The sequence below is a fragment of the Pelodiscus sinensis genome, chromosome 10, assembly GCF_049634645.1.
Source record: "Pelodiscus sinensis isolate JC-2024 chromosome 10, ASM4963464v1, whole genome shotgun sequence".
In the NCBI taxonomy this organism is placed as follows: Eukaryota; Metazoa; Chordata; order Testudines; family Trionychidae; genus Pelodiscus; species Pelodiscus sinensis.
In genome coordinates this window covers 28,028,746-28,050,777 of record NC_134720.1, presented here as the reverse complement: position 1 = coordinate 28,050,777, position 22,032 = coordinate 28,028,746, and the positions used below count along the sequence as shown (strand labels likewise).

Genomic DNA, 22,032 nt, shown 5'->3' with positions numbered 1-22,032 from the left:
ATATTGAAATGCATTGTAGAAAAGACCCTGATTGAGTTTCTTACATGGTCAAGCACAAGTCTAAAACCAGTATAAATACTGCTGAGTGGTATCAGTGCTGCAAATCATAAGGTCTTTTCTGATTGTGTGATCGTTGCCTGGGATTTGGGCACTGTAAAACACAACCAAAAGTCAGTTCCTTCCCTGAAAATGTTACAATTTAAATATCATCTCCAGGTTTGTATAAGTGTTGGTGGTGGCCAAAAGGGGTCCAAGCAGTGCAGTCCCGTCCATAGGATGAACTGGAGCAACTACCCCAGGCCTCATGCTTTGGAGGCCCCACATCTCTGGGGGATGCATGGTCCAAGACAGTCTGAAGGGTTGGGGGGCCAGGCACCAGCAAGCAACCTGGCTCCGACCACCCCACTTCACTCAGCCTCTTCCCACCTCTGCTCTGTCCCTGCCTCTCTCCACAAAGCCCTGACTCTTCCTGCCCCTACCCTTTAGCTTCCCCCAAACCTCCTTTCTAGCTTCCTCCAAGCAACACTACCACCTGGCAAGGCAAAGCAGAGCAGGCTGGGGCTGGGTTGCTTACTGCTGCTGGCAGCAGGCTCCTCACTAACTCCCCAGGCTGACCTGGACCCTGTGTCTCCCTGAAGAGCAGATCCCTCTCAGCACAGGACTCAGGGCAGCTGCCCCAGTCACTCCTATGTATGGGATGGCTCTGAAAATATAAGTCCAAACATTTCTGGAGCCAGGCCCACATTCCTGTATATTGGTGGAGCTCGGGCATATATAGCTCATTGCCCGTGATAGTTATAGCATATTAAATGCTGCTGTGTCTCTTCCAGCTATAAGAACATAGCAAAATATTCATTTCCAATAGCACAATAGATCTTACTTATATTGTCACCATCCCACAGCAAGCAAACAAATAAAACAGGAATCCTTGTACAAAGAAGGGTATTGGAGAGGAGGTATCTGTAGCATACAGTTGTTTTCAAATGTCTTATCTGTACATTGGACATAGTGAGTATAAATAGATTTCATGTTGTGTCTAATTTTGTCCTTAGCAGGTGCTACCTTTGCATGCTGAACTGTCCTTTGGGAACAAGTTGATACAGTGAAAAGGAATTTCCTTCACCATAAAATGACTCAGCATTAAAGGAGGGCAGGATTTTGCGCCAGCTCCCTTCTTGGGAGTGAGTAGCAGATTTGGGAATACAAAAGCTTTGCAAAAACACATCTCACTAATTATTTTGGCTTAGGGCGAGAGAAAAAACCAACGAATTCTGGAGTCTAAATATTTCATTTTCTCCTTTAAAAAATAAATTCATCAATATTTTGGTTTGAAATTATTTTTAAAAAAGTTCTTTAAAAAATCCCTATACATGCTCAAAATCAAATCACAACATTTTTATTTTGTTGAAACCCACTGTTTTATACAAAATTGCCAGTGAACCAAAAAGTCAGATATTCACCAAGCTCTAGTCAGCAAGCTCTCCCTTCAGTGGCCGCCCTGTCATTTCTTGCCACTTTTGATACAATAAGGTGCAGTCCTTGTGTTCAAAGCACAGGGTGTGTGTACTAGGTCCCTGTGTCAAATATGCAAATGGAAAAAACTCTTTGCAACATCTCAAGGGTCGGGCACAATGGTCCTAAATGAAAACTTTTTCCAGTTAAACAAGTTGCTACCAACAGCTCAGATTGGAAAACAGAAGGCAAACTATAAACAGGATGTGCTAATTCCAGAACTTGCTCCTGGGAACCTTCCTCAGCCAGTGTTTCATTGACTTTTGACAGTTCAATAACTTTGATGTACAATCCAATTATAGAGAGACATGTAAAATTGCTGTTTTGAAAGCAGTTTGGACAGTAATTGGCACACATTTGATACGTTTATCTTTTGTTTAAATGAGCAAAGCCAATCTGTTTATCATTGCCTGAGGTCTCTGGTTTTCCCCCCACATTTCTGAAAGCCTGATCCTGTAGTCCTCTTGTATGCTGAACTTCAGTTGAACGGGAGTTTTGCATGAGGAAGGACAGCAAAATCAGGTTTCTGAATAACAAGGTTTCTCTCTAAAATGTAATCCCTCTTTCTTGTGAAGAAGGTCTATAATTGCTCCATATTCTCTACTAAAAAAAAAAAAGTTTTATGCTAGTCCATCAGCTGTGTGCTGCTAAAGATCTGAGACTGATTTTTCTTCGTATGTGTGTGTGTAGGTTTAATCTTCATCGTCAATCAGATAATTTCTTGTGGGCTGCAGGACTGTTTCTAAAAGCATGCAGAATCTCTGGTCACAAGAGGACTCCAGGCTTAGACAAGGTAAGGTGGCAGAGCACTTTCTAGAGAATAGATTATATGCATATTTCTTATAGGAGTGGGGAACCTTTTTTGGGGTCGGGGGCTGCTGACCCACAGAAAAATCAGTCGGGGATTGCACACAAGTGAGAAGCAAAAAACCAAAAACTACAAACAAACAAACCCCAGACCAAACCCTCACTGCCATGGTTCCCGACTGAGAAGGAGAAAGACACTTCCTACATTCCCCTCAGGCACCACAGCCTAGGGGAGCCCAGGCTAGTAGATTTTGTGTGCCCCATGGTGGACAACAGAGGGGCTGGAGCACCAGCGTGGGCTCCCCAATCCTGGGAGGAGCCCCAAGGGCCGGATGCAAGCAAGCCAGGGGTCGCATCCAGCCCCTGGCCCTTAGGTTCCCCACTCCTGCCTTACTCCTACACACTCTTGACCTTATTGCCCTTCTCAGCCTCCACTCCTTCCCCAGAATGTCTCAGCATGTAGTTGTTTGTTATGATGTAAATGTACATACACAAGGCACTGTTAATTAGTGCTGGTAAAACCCTTGTATTTGTAGTAATTTTGGTTTTGAAAGTTGTGTGTGAAAGTGTTCAGGTTTTTCAACAAAATGTTAGGGCTTAAATAAGTGATTTTGGTAATTTGGTTTTGAAAACCAAACACTGAACTGGAAGACAAATTTTACTTACTGTTATTTGTTAATTCATGAAAAATTCATCATAGTCTAAAATGCACAGTTTATTTTTAGAAAAGGTTTCATCAGTTTTTTAAAAACCATACCTAGCTTTAAGCACGTGGGAAGGGAAAGGGAGTTGAGAGATTGGGGACTAATAAATAGAGTAGCTCCATAGGAGAGCATGATTGTCTCTTTTTAGGGAGCTGGATTAGGAATGAGAGTAAGGGTTAGTTAGTGGATTTATACTTTTACCTGATTCCAAAAAATAGCCTTTTCATTAGCAGATGCTCATTTGCATGGGCAGTTATGATGGAATTTGCCTACACAAATATGCTAGGCATACCCAAAGTTGCATGCACAAATTCTATTTCATGTCAGTCTGCCTGATCTGCATGCATAAATTTAGAAACCATGATCAGACTGTTTTAAGAATGTAGTCTTGCAAATATTAATTAAAAAAATGCATGACCTCATGGAAAATTATGGGGAGAGAAGGGCAGTTCTTATAACATCTGAAAGTGATAGTTAAACCCAAAGGGCACGTCTTCATTCACTGCACTAGCAATTTGCTCCTGTTGGCCTACCGTGGTGGGGACGGCGCCAAGCTCTGCTTAAGGTAAACCAACTTCAGCTACATATTTTTCTATTTCTGATCTTCTGTTGTTTGAAAGTCTGATTTAGGAGCTATAAGCAAGGGATACAACTGAGACAACCTGGGAGTACTTTACTGTCAGAAAGAAAAAAACTATTATACAGAAGAATTTTGAAAATGTATTTGAGAAATTCTGGGGTTAATATCTACCCCTCTTCAAAAGACTCTTTAATAACTTGCTCTTCCATTGATCTAGAGTGTGGAGGAAAATATATATTGTTTAATTTACAATATCTTAAAATATATTATCTTATTTTCACCTTGCTTATGTTGAGCATGACTTTTAAGCAATTTGAAAGCCTTTTTTGGATTTGGGGGTTTGTTTTGATTTTTGGTACAGCCTACAAAATTATTTCTTAGGACTGTTGCTCAAATAGCCACCTCTTGGATGAAGTAAAACTCCAAGACAAAGTAGAATGTCATTTCTGTAGCATCTAGTCTCCTAACTTGTGTTTTCAATCAGTTTCTCCATAAGTCTGAACACTGTATAGCGATCATGCTGTAAAGCAGGGGTGGGGAACCTCAGGCCCAAGGGCCGGATGCAGCCCCTGGGTTGCCTGGATCTTTCTCCCAAGGCTTAGGGCCTTCCCCCACATTGGGGAGCCCGCGCAGCCCCTCCCCACAGCCACCAGCCCCCGAATGATTCTTCTATAGGTCACCGGCCCCCAACCCAAAAAAGTTTCCCCACTCCTGCTGTAATGCCTGTTGGCCTTAGTGGATTCAGTTCCCTCATAATCTTTATTCCCCTTGGTATATCTGTCACATTCAGAGTAGGCTTTATTGATCACAAAGGGAAAGAACAACAGTATTTATAGTAGTTTTCTGATTAAAAGAGGAGTGATAGAAGTGGACGTTATTAGTGAAAAGCAGCTTAACAAGGAAGAAAGTTTTAAAAAATGCCCCAAATTAAGTCATTTCAACAAAACAATCCTGCCGTTAACAGGCAGGTTTCCAGTTCAGTCATATCACATAAATCATGAATATGACATGCTCCTAATAGTTAATCCTTTCTAATCCTATGATTAGTTCTAATTCTTAGTCTCTGTCCTTCGGGAGCTGTCGAAGGAAGGGAGAAAGCACTTATTGGGAGGGGGCAGACAAGGTCAAGATCTCTAGCTTTTGATGAGCTGCAGTGAAAGATTAAAACATTGCACACACTGATTTTCTACCTTTGATACCTACAGAAGTTGTCTCATGCAAATATAAATCGATTTCTTCAGGATTAACAGAGCTGTCTCTGCTTCTGCACCAGGTCACAGATTGGATTTTCTGATCTTCAAGAAAAGCTGGTGAAAAATAGCTGGAGGGGTGCCAGCCTTCACAGGCCCCTGGCCTCTGGGCAAGGTGTGAGTTGGCCCTGCTCCACGCTCCCAGAAGGAGCAGGATCTCGGGTGGAAGGGGCAGGGCAGCCAGCCCCGAGTACCTCCAGGGGCACACCACATCAGTTCCCAGGCAGCTCTCAGCACTGCCCCCTCCCCCACCCTCAGTGCTGCCCAGAGTGTACAGCACAGCATTTTGGTGGCAATTTAAAGAGCCCAGGCAGTAGCAGAATCAATGACCGGGAGCCCCAGGACCTTTTGAATCACCAGGCCCCGGGGCAAGTGCCCCCTGTGCCCCTCTGTGAGCAGGCCAGGGTGGCTGTTAGCATCAGAGGTCTTCTCCGACACAGTCACCAAAAAATGCCAAAAGGACAATCCATGCACTTCTGCAGTTAGCATCTATTCCCACTGGGTGCTGTTTCTTTGTTTTGAAAAACAAAGAAACCTGTGACTTGGCCTTCGGCTTGATGTGACTAGGATTTCATTTCACTTTTCCATTGCCAAATGTTTAAATAATCATATTTTTGGAAGTAAATTATTGCTTTAGAACAATTGCCTATTTAACGCTTGCCCTTGGCACAAAATATGCTTTGATCAAGTAAGAATTGGTCAAATGTATAATTTTACTGTGCTTTTCTCTGAAACATTTTTCCTGCTTTTCTATGATCAGAAATGCCATCAAATTCTGCTGGCAGCATTTACCTCAGTATTTTTCCATATTATTTTTTCTGTTTTTTTTTTCAAGTTTCTCCTAGTCCTAATGCTGCTCAAACTCTCAGCACTGGTCTTATTCCTAAGCAATTACAGTAACAAGTTTTAAAAGTCCCAGGATAAATATAAAAGAAGCCCAAATGACTAGTATTATGCTTGATTGATAAATGATCTATAACAGTGTTTCTCAACCTTTTTTTATAAAGTACCCCCTTTAAATATATATATATATAAGTACCCCCTTTAAAAAAAAAGTACCCCCGGTACCTACAGTTTTCAGACACACACAATTTTTTTCTATCATTGCAACACATTTGTTTATTAACTTAATTGTAGCTGAGTGGGCAATGAAATTTTTGGCTGTAAAAAGTACAAAAATAATGAAGCACTGTAAAACTTAGAACAAAAATTCAGCTTTCTCCAAATTTCAGTTGTGTTGATTTACCCCCCGGACTTCTCTCGAGTGCCCCTAAGGGAACTTGTACCACTGGTTGAGAAACACTGATCTATACAGTGAGTTTTGATAGATTACTGACAATATAAATTAAGCTTCAGGGGATAGCTGAGTTAGTCTGTATAGAAAAAAACAACAAATGGTTTGGAACCATTTCATAGACTAACAAAACATGTTAGTTGGTCATCTGAAGAAGTGGGCTGTGCCCATGAAAGCTCATGATACCATCTACATGTATTGTTAGTCTATAAAGTGCTATCAGACCATTTGTTGTTGTTGTTTTTAATATAAATTAAATGATTCCATGCAAGGCTAAACTTGGCTATAAACCTCTCTACAGACCTCTCTCCCTCTCATTCATATTTATGAATGTATTAGTATGTGAGTGAGCAAGTTTGTCCATCTGTCCATTTGTTTTTTCAAGAACTCCTCCTAAAGTACTGTTAAGAAGGATTTGGGGAGGTTACAGTAGGTCACAAATTGAATATGAATCAATAGTGGGGTGAGGGTACAAACTAGGCTAATATTCTGAGGTGAATTAGCAGGAATATTCTACTCTACTTGGACCTGGGGCAAGGCTTAATTCTGTCTGGTGCTGGATGCCACACTTTTAGCAAGATGTGAACAAATTGGAAAAACGAGTCCACAGGCAGCAAGAAGAATGATAAAAGATTTAGAAAATATGACCAATGAAGAAAATTAAAGAACTGGCATGGCTAATCTTAAGAAAAGACAACTGAAGAGGAACCTGATAACTGTCTTCAAATATAGTAAGGGCTGTTATAAAGAGGATATAGACAAGGGGGAAAAGGGAGGAGGTGTTGCTTTATATATTAAGATGTATGTACTTGGACGGAGGTTGAGATGGACGTAGGAAACAGACTTGTTGAGAGTCTCTAGGAAAGATTAAAAGGGGTAAAAAAACAAGGATGACATCATGGCAGGGGTCATTACAGAACACCCAAACAGAAAGAAGAGGTGGATGAGGCCTTTTAAAAACAACTAACACAATCATCCAAAGCACAGGACTTGGTGGTGATAGGGGACTTCAACTATCCAGGTATCCGTTGGGAAAATAACACAACAGGGCATAGATTACCCAACAGGTTTTTAGAATGTATTGGAGACAATTTTTCTTTCAAAAGGTGAAGAAAACTGCTAGGGTATGTCTACACTACCACCCTAGTTCGAACTAGGGTGGTAATGTAGGCAACCGGAGTTGCAAATGAAGCCCAGGATTTGAATTTCCCGGGCTTCATTTGCCTATTGCCGGGCGCCGCCATTTTTAAATGTCCGATAGTGCGGACACCGTGACCCGCGGCTACACGTGGCACGGACTAGGTAGTTCGGATTAGGCTTCCTATTTCGAACTACCGTTACTCCTCGTTCCACGTGCCTAGTCCGTGCCGCGTATAGCCGCGGGGCATGGAGTCCGCACTAGCGGACATTTAAAAATGGCGGTGCCCGGCAATATGCAAATGAAGCGCAGCTGACTGGTGGGACTAGGAGTCACTGGGGCTGCCCTGCAAGGCCAAGAGCCCAACCACAGGCTGCCTGGTGGTGGGTCAGGAACCCAGCTTTGGGGCCAGAAATGACCTTCCCTGGTCTGGCAAAATCCCTCACCCGGGACCAGTCTGATCCCGAGGGTGCCGGACCAGGGAGGTCCAACCTGTACCCATCTGTAAAAAGGGAAATAAGGACAACCCAGGCAACTACAGATCAGTCATCTTAACTTCTGTGGCAGGAAAGATAATGGAGCAAATAATCAAGAAATCCATCTGCAAACATCTGGAAGATTGTAAGGTAATAGTCAGCATGGATTTTTCAAGAACATATCACGTCAAATGAATCTGATAGCTTTCTTTGATAGGATAACAAGCCTTGTGGATAAGGGGGGAGTGGTAGATGTGATATACACTTTAGTAAAGCATTTGATACATTCTCGCATGATCTTTTTATTAATAAAGTAGGGAAATACAACATAGATAGGACTACAATAGGGTGAGTGCATAACTGGTTGGATAACCATTCTCAGAAACCTTTTACAGTCATGATGAAAAAGGGCATAACAAGTGGGGCTCTGTGGGGAACAGTTTTGGGACCGGTTCTGTTCAATAACTTCATATATGATTTAGATAATGGCATAGAGAGTACGCTTCTAAAGTCTGCAGAAGATATCAAACTGGGAGGGGTTGCAAGTGCTTTGGAGAATGGGGTCATAATTCAAAATCATCTGGATAAACTGGAGAAATGGTCTGTGGTAAATAGGATGAAGTTGAATAAGAACAAATGAAGTTGCAGTAGGGGAGGTCTAGATTGGATATTAGAAAAAACTATTTTATTGGGAGGTTTGTAAAGCACTGGAATGGGTTAATTAAGGAAGTGGTGAAAGTCGGCACTAGCGGACATTTAAAAATGGTGGCGCCCAGCAAGATGCAAATGAAGCTCAGGAAATTCAAATCCCGGGCTTCATTTGCAACTCCAGTTGCCTACATTACCACCCTACTTCGAACTAGGGTGGTAGTGTAGACATACCCCCACTGTATAAGTTTTGGCAAATATATTGTTAAAGGGCTAACACATTTCCCTGACCAACTATTCTAAAACTGCCCAACCAGCCAGTCACTTTTTTTTTTTTTTTTTAAATGGAGATTGCCTATCTCCTAGAACTGGAAGGGACCTTGAAAGGTCATTGAGTCCAGCCCCCTGCCTTCACAGCAGGAACAAGTACCATCCCTGATGAATTTTTGCCCCAAATCCCTAAGTGGCCTCTGCAAGGATTGAACTCACAACCCTGGGTTTGAAAGGCCAATGCTCAAACCACTGAGCTATCCCTCCCCCTTGTGCAAGCTATGTTTGTTGGTGCCTGACAAAGGAATTCAACTTCTAAAAGAGCATGTGTGTTGAACAGTACATCAGGGCTCTGCATATTACAGTTCCAGCTTGATCTAATTTTAGCATGTTCAGTTAATCGAATATTAATGTTGGTCTTTTTTCTCTTTACTCTGAAACTAAGGCTCCTTCTAGACTAAAAGCCTCTTTTGAAAGAAAGTGCCTAAACTACAAGCAGATTTTTTGAAAAGGTGAGCCACTTTTTCAAAAGAGTCTAGACGCTCTTTCGAAAAAGCACAGTTTGCATTCAATAGTGCCTTTTTTCGAAAGAGTACTTCCGAAAAAAGGCATTATTCCTCGTAAAATGAGGTTTACCACGATCAAAAAAACTGATCAATCGATTTACTTTCAAAAGAACACAGCTGCAGTCTAGATGAACTTCTAGGTGACGTTTTTTCGAAAAAAGGCTACTTTAAAAAAAAAACCTGTAGTCTAGACACACCCAAATACTCACTATTCATCCCATTTGAGTAAATTAAAAGTTACACACAGAATGAGAGGACAACTGCCTTGTTTCTAATTAGCTCTTAACATTCACACGTCCCCCTCCCCCCGCCCTCCTCCAACACCAGCCTGCAGAGCCAGCCAACCACAGAGAGAAATGCACATTACATTATCTTAGGGTATGTCTATACTTGCCCCCTAGTTCGGACTAGGGAGGCAAATGAAGCATACCGAAGTTGCTAATGAAGCGCGGAATTTAAATATCCCGTGCTTGATTAGCATATTCGTGGCTGATTGGCATTTTAAAATGCCAGTCGCCCGAATTAACTTGCCATGTGTATACATGGTAGTCCAATCCCGAGGAGTAATAGTTAATTCGAGGGAAGGGTTTTGGATCGGACCACCGCGTCTACACACAGCAAGTTAATTCGGGCTACCGGCATTTTAAAATGGCGACCGGCCGTGAATATGCTAATCAAGAGCAGGATATTTAAATTCCACGCTTCATTAGCAACTTCAGTATGCTTTCTTTGCCTCCCTGGTCCAAACTAGGGGGCAAGTGTAGACATACCCTTACTGCATCAGTAGGCATGGGTCTGGATGGAAGCTCCCAGATGAGATGCTGCTATTTCCATTAAACACAGCATGCATTCCTCTCTGTGGTTGGCTAGCTCTGCAGGCTGGTGTCGGGCGGGCAGTGGTGTGTGTGACCACTCACTCCCTTCCTCATGCACCCATTTGTGACTTAATCGTGTTAGTCAGGACCAGTCCTTCCACTCAACTCATATCCCTAGTGGGGCTCTGCAGGGCAGGCCCAAAGAAAGGTGGCCCCTTTAGTTCTCACTTTCCCATCAAAGCAGGAACTGATCCATCTCTGACTATGCTAGTAGCATCTCGCTCACTAAGTTTACTTATCTCTGATTTTTTTCAATCCCTGTCACTGTCTTAATCCTGTTTCTTATACTTCATTACCTATGAACAGTGTCCCCTGAAAGCTGTGAGCTTGTGAGGTAATTCAGGATTTTTAAATGCTACCCAGCTGATTAGCAGAGCAGCCTCAGTTGGTTTTTGTTTCTACTGGTGTTGCACATTCACACATGCCTGGGTGCACAAAGAAAAAATTATTCTGGAATGGGTAGAAGAAGATTAGAAGGAACATTGCCTATGAGTTGGCTGCCTTTCTTACCCCTAGCCTGGAAGTAGCCACAGAGCAGACCTGATTTCACACAGAATATAGAAATTGTGAATGGTGACCCAAAACACAGCACGAGAACGTTCACTCACTGGCAATTTCTCTTAACTGCAGCATATGAGGAGGCAATGGCAGAAGACAGATTTACTTGTCTAAACCACGTCTAAGACTTGACTCAGATGTAGAGCGATCTGTTCACTGCTGATTTATTTGAAATTTGAGAGACAGAGCAAGCCATCCGTCACAGGAACATACAGATTGCTGAGTACATAAAGAGGTTGTTACAGAATGTTTTTGTAAAGGGATTACTAAAAGATGGAATGAATAGTCTGATGAGATAGTAATTTACAGCAGTAGAAATTGCTCATTATAACTGAAAATTCTGAGGCCTTGTCAACACAGAAATTATGCCGGTTAAACCTCTAAAATCTGGGATTCTCTGGTCTGGATATTGCTGGACCAGGGAGCCCCGGCTGGCCAGGTTCAGAGGCTGGGCTGGTAGGGGAGGGAGCACAGCCTGGGTGGGTAGCAGGATTAGCACAGTAGGGAGCATAGCCTAAACTGGGACTGGCAGCAGGGAGCACAGCCCTGGTGAGGAGTGTAGCCCTGGCTGGGGCTGGCCACAGGGAGCACAGTCCTGGCCAGGAGCATAGCACTGGTGATAGCAGGGCCGGCACAGCATGGAGTGCAGCCCCACCCGGCCAGAGTCAGGGCGGATGGCAGCACAGCCCTGCTTGGGGCAGCACAGTTGCGGAATGCAGCTCTGCCCAAGCCAGAGGCAACAGGGCTGGTGCCCGGGAGCAAAGTCTGGACTGGAGCCCGGGAATTCAGTCTAGGCTGACAGCAAGAGTGCAGCTCCAGCTGGGGTTAGCATGCTGGGGAGCATAACCCCATCCCTGGCAGTGCTGGGGGCAGCTGGCCTATGACAGGAAGCAGGACTGATGGACAGGAAGGGAGCCTTTACCTCCCCTGGTCCGTGACTCAGGTCCCAAGGATGCCAGACCAGGGAGGTCCAACCTGTTCCAGTTTAAATTTAACTCAGCTTTTAAATCAGTTTTGTAAAGTTCTGTGATGACACTTAGTATTTGAGTGGCTAACTTCGATTTAACTTAATTCACTTCAATATTTTAAAATAAAATAAATAAGTACAGTAACAAACTGAATGAAGGAAAATTATTTACATTAAAATCACAACTTTAGTTACAGAGGTGTAAAAGTTTATGTGGAGACAGACCTAACTTCTTTTACATATTCTTTCCATATAAATCACTTAAGAGTATGTCTGGACTACAGGCTTTTGTCGACAGAAGTTTTGTCAACAGATACTGTCGACAAAGCTTCTGTCGACAAAGAGCGTCTAGACTACATCCAATTCTGTCAACAGAGCAAGCCGCTTTGTCGACATGATAGTGTAGACTGATAGTGTAGACTCAAAGGACAGTGTAGATGCAATAATGCCTTCTGTCGACAGAACTCTGTCAACAGAAGGTGTTATTCTTCATAGAATGAGGTTTACAGCCGTCGACAAAACTGCTGAGTTCTGAGTTCAACAGAACTCAGCGGCAGTGTAGATGCAGGTATAGTTCTGTCGACAAAAGTCCACTTTTGTCGACAAAACCCTGTAGTCGAGACACACCCTTATACTGTTACTTGAACAATAAGAAATTGGAAAAAGGGTCATTGATTGCCAATGAGTTGAAGCTTACTTTTTTATCAAGCATGCTAAACAGCACTTGGGTGAATAATGAAGCTGGAGTGCACTTCAGAAGAGGTCTTAGGAAGATCATTCACTATGCCATTCAGACTGATAAACAGTTAAGCCATTCCTGAGTTTACTTTCTTATGTAGAGCTTGATCCTCTAGCCTTACTCACTGAGATAGCCCTTCCTTCCCTCTTAGGTCAGTAAATTACAAGAAGACTACTTGTAGGAGGACAGATGATAAAAGGTCACAAACAGAACTGGGAAGGAGGGGCAGAATTTTGAATATAATTTTATTCTTTGTGGAGGACTTTGGCGGTTTAAAATTTCAGTGACTGCAAGTCATCCAGGAGTATCATACAAAAGGAAAGGAGACAAGCTGGGGAGCTGCTGCATTTCCTTTTAGCCATCTGCCTATAGGAGATAATGAGGGTGTGGGGAAAGAAAGGAAAAGAGAGAAGAACATTCTGACTTCAGATACCCCGGTATAAGACTGGAACTACTCCATTAGCTTAGATGGATTTACTCGAGCTATACACCAGTTAGAGATCAGAACCTAACCCTAGGTCAACAAATATTCAGTTATTTTCATACAAACAAAGAGGATATTATACAGCAATAGCCACATTCTACCCTCAAGTCCAACCAGTTACTCTTATGTGTTTAAAGGCAGAATTCAATCTAATTGTATCTTTACAACCCCCAATCAATTTTTTACCAGTTGGAGGAGAGACACAAGACAAGCAGAGGGGAGTGCCTGTTGTTGACTGCAGCCACCTGAAGAAATTACTCTTTGCTTTCTCTGACAGCTGCCAAATATCTGATCAGCAAGGAGCAAGCTGCAAGGAAGCCTCCTGCCAGCAGGGGGCAATTATTTCCTGTAGGAAATGTTACTCTTCTGATTATTACATTCTACTATAGAAGCTTTGCTGAAAAGTGGAATTAGACTAATCAGGTTTTAATTGGGATAATATGTTTGCAAAGACAAATGAAGATCTGCAGTAGCTTTGTTAAAAATAAATTGTACGTCTGAGAATAATAAAGTAATAGTTTAGGACTGTACTGTCTGAGAAAGAAAACATGGTAGAGTTTCTTCCAAACTGATCCATTGATGGAGGAAGGGTTGGTTGAAGAAGCAAGTTATCCAACCCCTAAGTTATTGGGATCTCCAAGGATACATTCCCAACGGCAGATTTCTCTATAGTACCATTTGCATGGATTCTCCATAGAACTGTGGGAGTAAGAGGAAGGAACATTATGTCCAAGTCAGCCTCTTCTGATCCTTTGTTTCCTCACCAACACTTGCAGACCCTCTGTTAGGGGGAGATGGTGCCATGGAATCAGACAGACCCTCTCCCTTTCTATGTAAAAAAGCCCTAAAGAGGAATGATTCCTACTTGTCCCCTAGAAGTTAAATATGGAAAAGGCCTTTGGGATCATTTAGTGATGGGCAATAACCAGCCCATTGTTCAGATGCAGTTAACCAGGGTTAGCATCTGGTGGGCAGTCGGCACTTTATTTACCTGGTATGGCTGCCTAATACAGTAGACTTCCGATAATCCGGAACCTATGGGATTTAGGTGGTGCCGGATTATCAGATATGCCGGACTATCAGGAGGTACTATAAGCAGGTTATATATATACACTGTATACATTATAGACTGTATATAAAGTGTTCTTAACCCTTTTTATTGTACATACTGTACTGTATACTGTATGTTTTCGTTTTTTTAAGCCTTTTTTACCCTTTTTGCTCAGTTCAGCTGCTGCCGCTGTTACCTTGTGACTCATTTTTTGCCGAAGCTCACTCACTAGGCTCTTTCCATTTTGATGCCGGACTATCAGGAGTGCCTGACTATTGGATGCCGGACTATTGGAGTTTTACTGTACTCCTTTTCACCGAAGATTTTTTTCCCTGTCCAATAGAAGCTGGGGGAAGCAGCGTGGACCAGAACACTACTTTCTGTAGCTCTCATTGGCCAGGAACGGTGATCCACACCCAATGAGAGCTTCAAGTGGCCGTACCTGCACAGGTGCAGATAAATAAATTGCTGGCACCCGCTAGGGGCTAAGTTCTCTCCCAGGTTATATTTGCTAGTGCTTTGTCAGGTTCATTTTAAAGTGTCCCAAGTAATAAGTTTCTATCACTTCCTTTACATAGTTATCTACATCAACTCATGCTTACATTTCTTTTTCACTTCCTGCTGGCCTCTGCGCTCCACAGCAGATACACACTAACTTCTCTATTGTTTTTTCATTTCTAATATCCTTACCTACAGAACTTTGACAAGGCATGTTTCACTGTCAAATTGCGTCTTGCTGACATTGTACATTCTTTTGCTGTAAAGCACCACCTCCTCCATCTCTTTTGCCCATTCTGTCACTGCTGTATATATTGCATGTCTATATTTATAGTCAGATATGAAAATCAGCCTTCCACACTGTGCCCACATGGCTATAGTCTTCATCATTCAGAAAAAGTTCTATCTTATTGTGAACCCTTGCATTGTGAACTGAAATTTCAGTGCATTACTCTTCATCTTACCTTATCTTCTACCTTACTTTTTTATATTGGAAATATGACAGACCATTTATATTAGACAAGAGCTCCCATTTTTCCCGTCACCACTTTGTTTAAAGTTAGCCTAACACATCAGCAGTTGTAAAAGGCTGGTGCCCTTCTTTCAAGTATAGACCATACAAGCAAACAAATACTTAATGAATCCATGCTCAGCTGTCTAGGGACCCATAGTTTGTTCCATGGTACCTGCTTATTTTGTTCCCAGTTTCACGGGGATTATAGTACAATAGTTATTAAATGCTAGGACTCATTAAACATTAATGCTGGGATTGCAAAATTACTCACTTGTTACATCTTCAGGCATATTTGACATAAAAGCAAAACAAAAAAACAAAATACATGAAAAGGTAACATCTTCCCCATCTAATTTGTCTGAAATATTCTAACAACACTTTTTATAATGATTTTTCAGTTTAGAGGAAAAACCTAATGAAAACAGACAGAGATCTGGGTTCTTATAAGCAGACATCTCAGTTTGTAATCCAGATCTTTGTCAAACTAAAGTGATAGATTGACATACCTTTACAAAATAGTTCTGGGCATGCAGTGTCTCTTCATGTAGGAGCGTCCTACAGGCAAATGGGGCATTACCATTGTCAGTTTGCTTTGCATGGTGACAAAAAAAGAAATAATACAGCCCAGTGGCATAGTGGAAGAATTTCTATCAATCTTATGCCTCCTTCTGATATTATTTTAAGTTAAACTAGTCAGATGGATTTCCAGGAACTATCTCCAACTTTGTAACAAGAGGCAAGTGTTTATGGACCAAAACCAAGAGCGGAAACTCTCAGATTAAGTGAACACTGTAATTTTTGCTGAAGAAGTTGTGTCAACCATTTTATAAGCTACCATTTCAAGGATTTCTGGCTTGCAGAGATAAATTTGAATCAGAATTAACTATTGATAGTTAGTTTGTCTATTGATTTTTTTAAGTATTTTAAAATTATGACTGAACAAAACAGAAGTTTACTGACTTTCTTATGGCTTGTGCTTGTATCATCCAATAATCTGTTTGCATTAAAAAGCAAGTATTTTTGTATAAAGTCTGAGCATTAATTATATTTTTCAATGTCCTGTAAAGTGCCAAGCATACTTTAGTCACTATATATATAAATAATGTTTCTGTATTCTGAATCTTTCTAATCTTCTGCAGTACTGTATTATATATTTTTAAATAGCAAATGTGTATATGCAGTAATTGTTTTCCAAGTATATTTTATAAAGATTTTCAAGTCACATGCCAATATTTAATGTCCACAGGGGTAAATAAATTATTCAACAGTTAAACATATATAAATATTTAAGTAACAGAGCAGAAAAGCCCTGGGGGAATTATTCTATTTTTTTGGGAAAATAATATGCCATTTAAAATATGCTCCATGCACATTTATATGGAGGGATTTTGTACTGTCATCTTACAGCAGGGCAATACAAACTCCTCAGTATGCTCACAGTTATAAAATCTTTAGGATCCAATTTTGCTTTTATGCCATAGGCTGAACTCGTGAGGTACACAGAGGGGCTGCAGAGAAATGGGACTCCACAGTGGAATTCCTGCTGATTCAAACAGGAGCTAGAAGGCAGCAGACATATGGCTACCATTTTGCACAATAGGGACTGAGCTTTTTCTCCCATTCACTTCCAGACACACACACACACACTAGGTCAGTGGTCTCCAATGCGGTGCCCACGGGCGTCATGGTGCCCACTGGAACATTTATGTGCGCCCGCGGAGCAATCTGGGCTGGCCCCGCCCCCAGGCGTGCGGCAGGTGCCAGCCCTGGGCGCATGGGTGGCCCCAGGGTCGCGGCGCATGCCAGTGCTGGCCCCGGGTGCGCGGCGCATGCTTGGCCCCGACCACAGGCCCGTAGCCCATGAGCAGCCCTGCCCCCGTACGCGCAGCGCGTGAGCGGCCCTGCCCCCGTACGCACGGCGCATGAGCGGCCCCGCCCCCAGGCACCTGGCAATCCCAAAACATTGGGGACCACTGCACTCGGTTGATCCAAGTGTGGTAGGGGCTTAGTCATCGTCCTGCCTTCCTTATGCCCCATCCCATTTGGTGTGGCTAATGCTAGCAGCAGCACTAACATAATACAAAGCCTGTACTTCCCAGCTTGATTATCTAAGTGTAGCCCCTCCTTTTCACTAGCCCAGTATGAGGTTATTCAACATAGCCTTGTGACTTTACACAGCTTGAGGGGACTAGGCTTGAGGCTCCTGTGTATGCTCTGTGTTGTGTGTCAAAGTGTGTGAGCACCTCAGACCAGACTCACTGAGACAAAACAGCAGGAACAGACTTTATTCTGTAAGGTACATACAATACGATTGCAGTTCAGCAGTTTCTCCTCTGCTTGCAGACTACATGATCCTAGCTCAGCCTTGGGGTTGCTAGATGGTTTCAACAAAAATACCAGACACCCTTGACATTACATCACAACAGAGTTGTTGACTCGAGTCCCACGACTTGAACTTGAGTTTGACTTAAGTCGCCTAGGTGACTCGACTTGAGACTTGACTCAGGTTCATTGTTTGTGACTTGAGACTTGACTTGAGACTTGCTAATTTTGTTAAATCGACTTGGTGAAAAAAATGTCCGAAAATGCCGATATTGATGGCTTGTACAAAAGTGATTTGACTTTTTTAAAATTAAGACTTGAGACTCCACTTGGGACTTGACACGAAAGTGACTTTAGTGACTTGAGACTCGACTTGGACTTGACAATGACGACTTGAAGACAACACTGCATAACAATCTACATTACATCTTATTTAGAAAATACCGGACAGTTATATTTTCTCATTTATATTTTTTTCAATTTGTTTCCCGAACAGAGAGCTCAAATACTGGACTGTCCAGTTCAAAACTGGACACCTGGCAACCATACTCAGTCCCTGCTCAGACCCTGCTGGGCAGGGGAGAGGAGAGCGGATAGAGGGTACATTGTATAACATAATCCCCTTTGCAAACATGCTCTAATTCCCACAACAACTAAGCCCCAGAACAAACAAACCCATGTTTTCCCTTTGTGTCACTTAAACACTTCTGAGGGTGCTCTATAAGTCCTTTTTGGTCCTACATGGAAAGAACATAGGATTGGATTACAGTTCAGCAGCCTTTCCTCTGCTTGCAGCCTAAGTGCTCCCAGCTCAATTAGTGCTGAGACTCTGCTGGGGGGCAGAGGGTACATCTTGGCTGGAAGCAGGAATTTCTCCCAACATGCCACAGTATGTAGTCTCATAGACTCATAGACTTAAGGTCAGAAGGGACCATTATGATCATCTAGTCTGACCCCCTGCACAATGCAGGCCACAGAATCTCACCCACCTCCTCCTAGAATAATCCTCTCACCTATATCTCAGATATTGAAGCCTTCAAATACTTTGAAAACCCCAAGATGCAGAGAATCCTCTAGCTGTGATCTGTACCCCATGCTACAGAGGAAGACGAAAAACCTCCAGGGCCTCTGCCAATCTACCCTGGAGGAAAATTCCTTCCCGACCCCAAATATGGCGATCAGCTAAACCCTGAGCATGTGGGCAAGACTCACCAGCCAGACACCCAGAAAGTTCTCTATAGTAACTCCTATCATCCCTCCATTGACCTATTTACCACTGATAATGAATGGTCAATTAGTTACCAAGTCCACATCTTGTAGTTCCATGAGCTGCTCCTGATGCACACTGGACCTTGGGCTACATAAGCACCAGCCACAACAAAAGGGTAAAGCTGCTGGTGCCTTCTCCCTGACCATCTTACCCTCTGTCTTCTCTCCCTCTCCCCCACCACCTTTCCCTTCCAAACACACAATTAACCTGCCACAAACTTGTGTTAAATGTCAATTATCTATGTCTTATTCTTAAGAAAGCAGATAAAAAAATTCCCATAATGCATCTAGGCCCTTATCCTGCACCACTTAAAGGCAATAGGAAGTTTAACACCAACTTGAGTGGAAACAGACTCTTAGCCAAGTGACAATACTTGTGGCAGAGTTAGAGCAATATAAAATCAACATGGCACACATTAAATGGATTGAAAATTGGTTAATTAATGTCTCAATATGTAACTGCAAAAGGGGAGTCCATCACTGAGCAGACGCATTCCACATGGATTGATTCTGTACCCTCCACTATTTTATATGCTTATCAATGACCTGGAAGAAAGAAAATCATTGATAAAGTTTGCAGATGACACAAAAATTGAGCTAGTGGAAAACAACAAAGAGGACATTCATGCTCATTTCTATTTTCCTCACTGAGACTTAACTTCCACTTCTTTCTAACAATGTCTTTTTGCCTCTCACTGCTTCTTTTACTTTGTTGCTTAGTTACAGCAACATTTTTAAATTTTTCTTTTTTCTTTTTTTCTTTTGTAGTATACATTGAAGTTGAGCCTTTATTATGGCTTTTTTTTTTAAGTTTTTATGCAGCTTGAAGGGATTTCACTTTTTATTTCTGCTTAACCACCTCATTTTTGTGTAGTTCCCCTTTCAGAAATTAAGTGCCACAGTGTTGGGCTGCAGTGGTGTTTTTCCTTTCACAGGGATGTTAAATTTAATTATAGTATGGTTACTTTATCAAGCACTACACCTGGTTCCTCTTGGACCAGATCCTGTGCTCCACTTAGGACTAAATCAAGAATTGCCTCTCCTCTTGTGGGTTCCAGGATCAGCTGCTATGACAAAAACAGTCATTTTATGTCTCAAGAAACTTCAGCTCTAAATCCCATCCCTTGAGGTAACATATACTCAGCCAATATGGGGCCAGTTGAAATTCCCCATTATTAAGTTTATTTTAATGGCCTCTCCAACCTTCCTCTGCATTTCACAGTCACTATCACCATCCTCGTCAGGTGATGGGTAATATATCCCTACTGCTATATTTTTTTTTAGAGCATAGAATTGCTATCCACGGAGATCCTTTGATACGGTTTGGCTCATTTCAGATTTTTACCTCATTTGATTCTACACTTTCTTTCATATAAATTGCCACTCTTCTACCAGCACAACCTGTCCTGTCCCTCTGATATATTTTATACCCTGATATTATTCCTTTTTCACCAAGTTTCTGTGATGTCTATTACATCAATATCCTTATTTAATATGAGGCACTCTCAGTTCACTATCTTATTATTTAGACTTCCAACATTGGTATATAAGCACTTTTAAAACTTGTTCTTTTTTAGCTGTCGGCCATTACATGGTGTATTTGAATGGGACTCTTTTTTCATTTGACTGTTTCTGATCAGATCCTGCCAGTATTTTATAATTTTCCATCCTCTCCTCCTTACTAGGACATTAACAGATCCTCCTCTTAGGGATGTCTCTTCTGAAACGTGCTCTTTCGCACCTGTTGGCTTTTTCCCAAGGTCTTAGTTTAAAAACTGCCCTATGACCTTTTTAATTTTAAGTGCCAGCAATCTGGTTCCATCTTGGTTTAGGTGGAGCCCATCCTTCCTGTGTAAGCTCCCCCTTTCCCAAAAATTTCCCCAGTTCCAAATAAATTTAAGCCCTTCATCGCTACACAATCATCTCATCCATTCACTGATACCTTGCAGTTCTGCCTGTCTAACTGGTCCTATGCAGGGAACTGGAAGCATCTCATGGAGGTCCCAGGCTTCAATCTCTTACCTCTACATCTAAGAGGTCTCATGTAATCCTTGGATGTATAAACAGGGGAATCTCAAAGAAAAAAGGAGCAGTCATTTTACCTTGGTGTTTGACACAAATGCAACCACTGCTGAAATACTGTGTCCACAATTCAAGAAGGATGTGAATGAATTGGAAAGGGTTCAGAGAAGAGCCATGATTAAAGAATTAGAAAACATGCTTTATGGTGAAACTCATGGAGCTCCATCCATTTAGCTTAACAAAGAGAAGGTTAAGAGGGTGACAGTCTATAACAAATATTAGATAAAAGGCTCTTCACTATAGCAGAGAAAGTTATAACACAATCCAAATAGATGGAAGTTAAAGCTAAACAAATTCAAACTAGAAACAAAATGTAACTTAAACAGATAATTAACTATAGGAACAAAAGGAATCCAGCAGCTCCCAAAACATTCCCTTTATCTCTGAAGTTGATTCTGCACAAGCAAGTTTTAAAATCAATACAGGATTTCTTTTTCTAAATCATCTGCTTTAGCAACTATTTTTGGGGAAGTTCTATGGCCCGTGTTTTACTGGAAGTCAGACTAGAGATGATCACAATAGTGCTGTTTGGATTTGCAGTCTATGAATTAGCACTGCTGTCTTATAAATCAAAATATTTATATAGGGCTCTAACCTGAAATCCACACTATTCACTAATTACAAGTTTCAAATACTGAAGTTTCCTACAAATTCTACTATTAATGGGGTGCAATGTTCCTTGGAAGCCACGGTCCTATTCCCTTGCCTGTGGCGCTCAGAGGAGCCTGGAGCCAAGGTAATCCTCATTGGTCCCACCAGATTGTGCAAGACCCAAAAGAGCATAGCAGCAGCTTCATGCTTCCAGAAAGTATCCCCCCAATGGAGGATACCATAGTATACAACAAGAAACAGGCCAAAATAATATGGTCTCGGGCTGTTTTCATCAGCACAGGCTTTTCAAAGTTAGTAAAGGAGAAGGCAGAGTTGTCCAGCAAGCTCCCCCAACCATCACCCTTCATCTCTGTGGAACATGAATCACACAGAAGCTTCCACAGGGTCTTGGTCAAGGTGGTATGCGGTCTAGGCAGAATTCACATGGTTGATGGTTTCTCTCATGTACGTGGAGAAGGAAGCATGGGGTTCTGTGAGAGGACTGGGCCATGTTGCTCTCAGAGAAATATTCAGCAAAGACAAAAAGACTAGCAGGCTCTTAAAATGAGTGATTGCAGCTCCTGCTAGCTGCAGATCACCATTCCTGGCCAATGGGAACTGCAGGAAGCAGCATGGGCACTGCTTCCTACAGCTCCCATTGGCTAGGAACAGCAATCTCTGGCCAATGGGAGCTGCAATCCCCCATACCTATGGAGATGCATATAAATATAGCAGTGGCAGACGCCTAATCCTGAGGAACTGGTGTTTGCCCATCCCTGACTTAGTAACACCTGCTTCTCAAAAAAAGAAAAAAAGTCACATCATAACTGTTCACAA

At 42.1% G+C, this 22,032-nt stretch overlaps 1 long non-coding RNA gene across 1 annotated transcript in view; it reads left to right on the top strand.

Annotated features, from left to right (window-relative positions):
* The first annotated feature begins 1,989 nt into the window (after positions 1 to 1,989).
* The window catches only part of LOC142830774 (uncharacterized), a 34,059-nt gene continuing 14,016 nt past the window's right edge, over positions 1,990 to 22,032 (top strand). The window contains exon 1 of the long non-coding RNA XR_012906244.1: positions 1,990 to 2,305. This is a non-coding gene — a long non-coding RNA (uncharacterized LOC142830774). The remainder of the gene's footprint in view (positions 2,306 to 22,032) is intronic.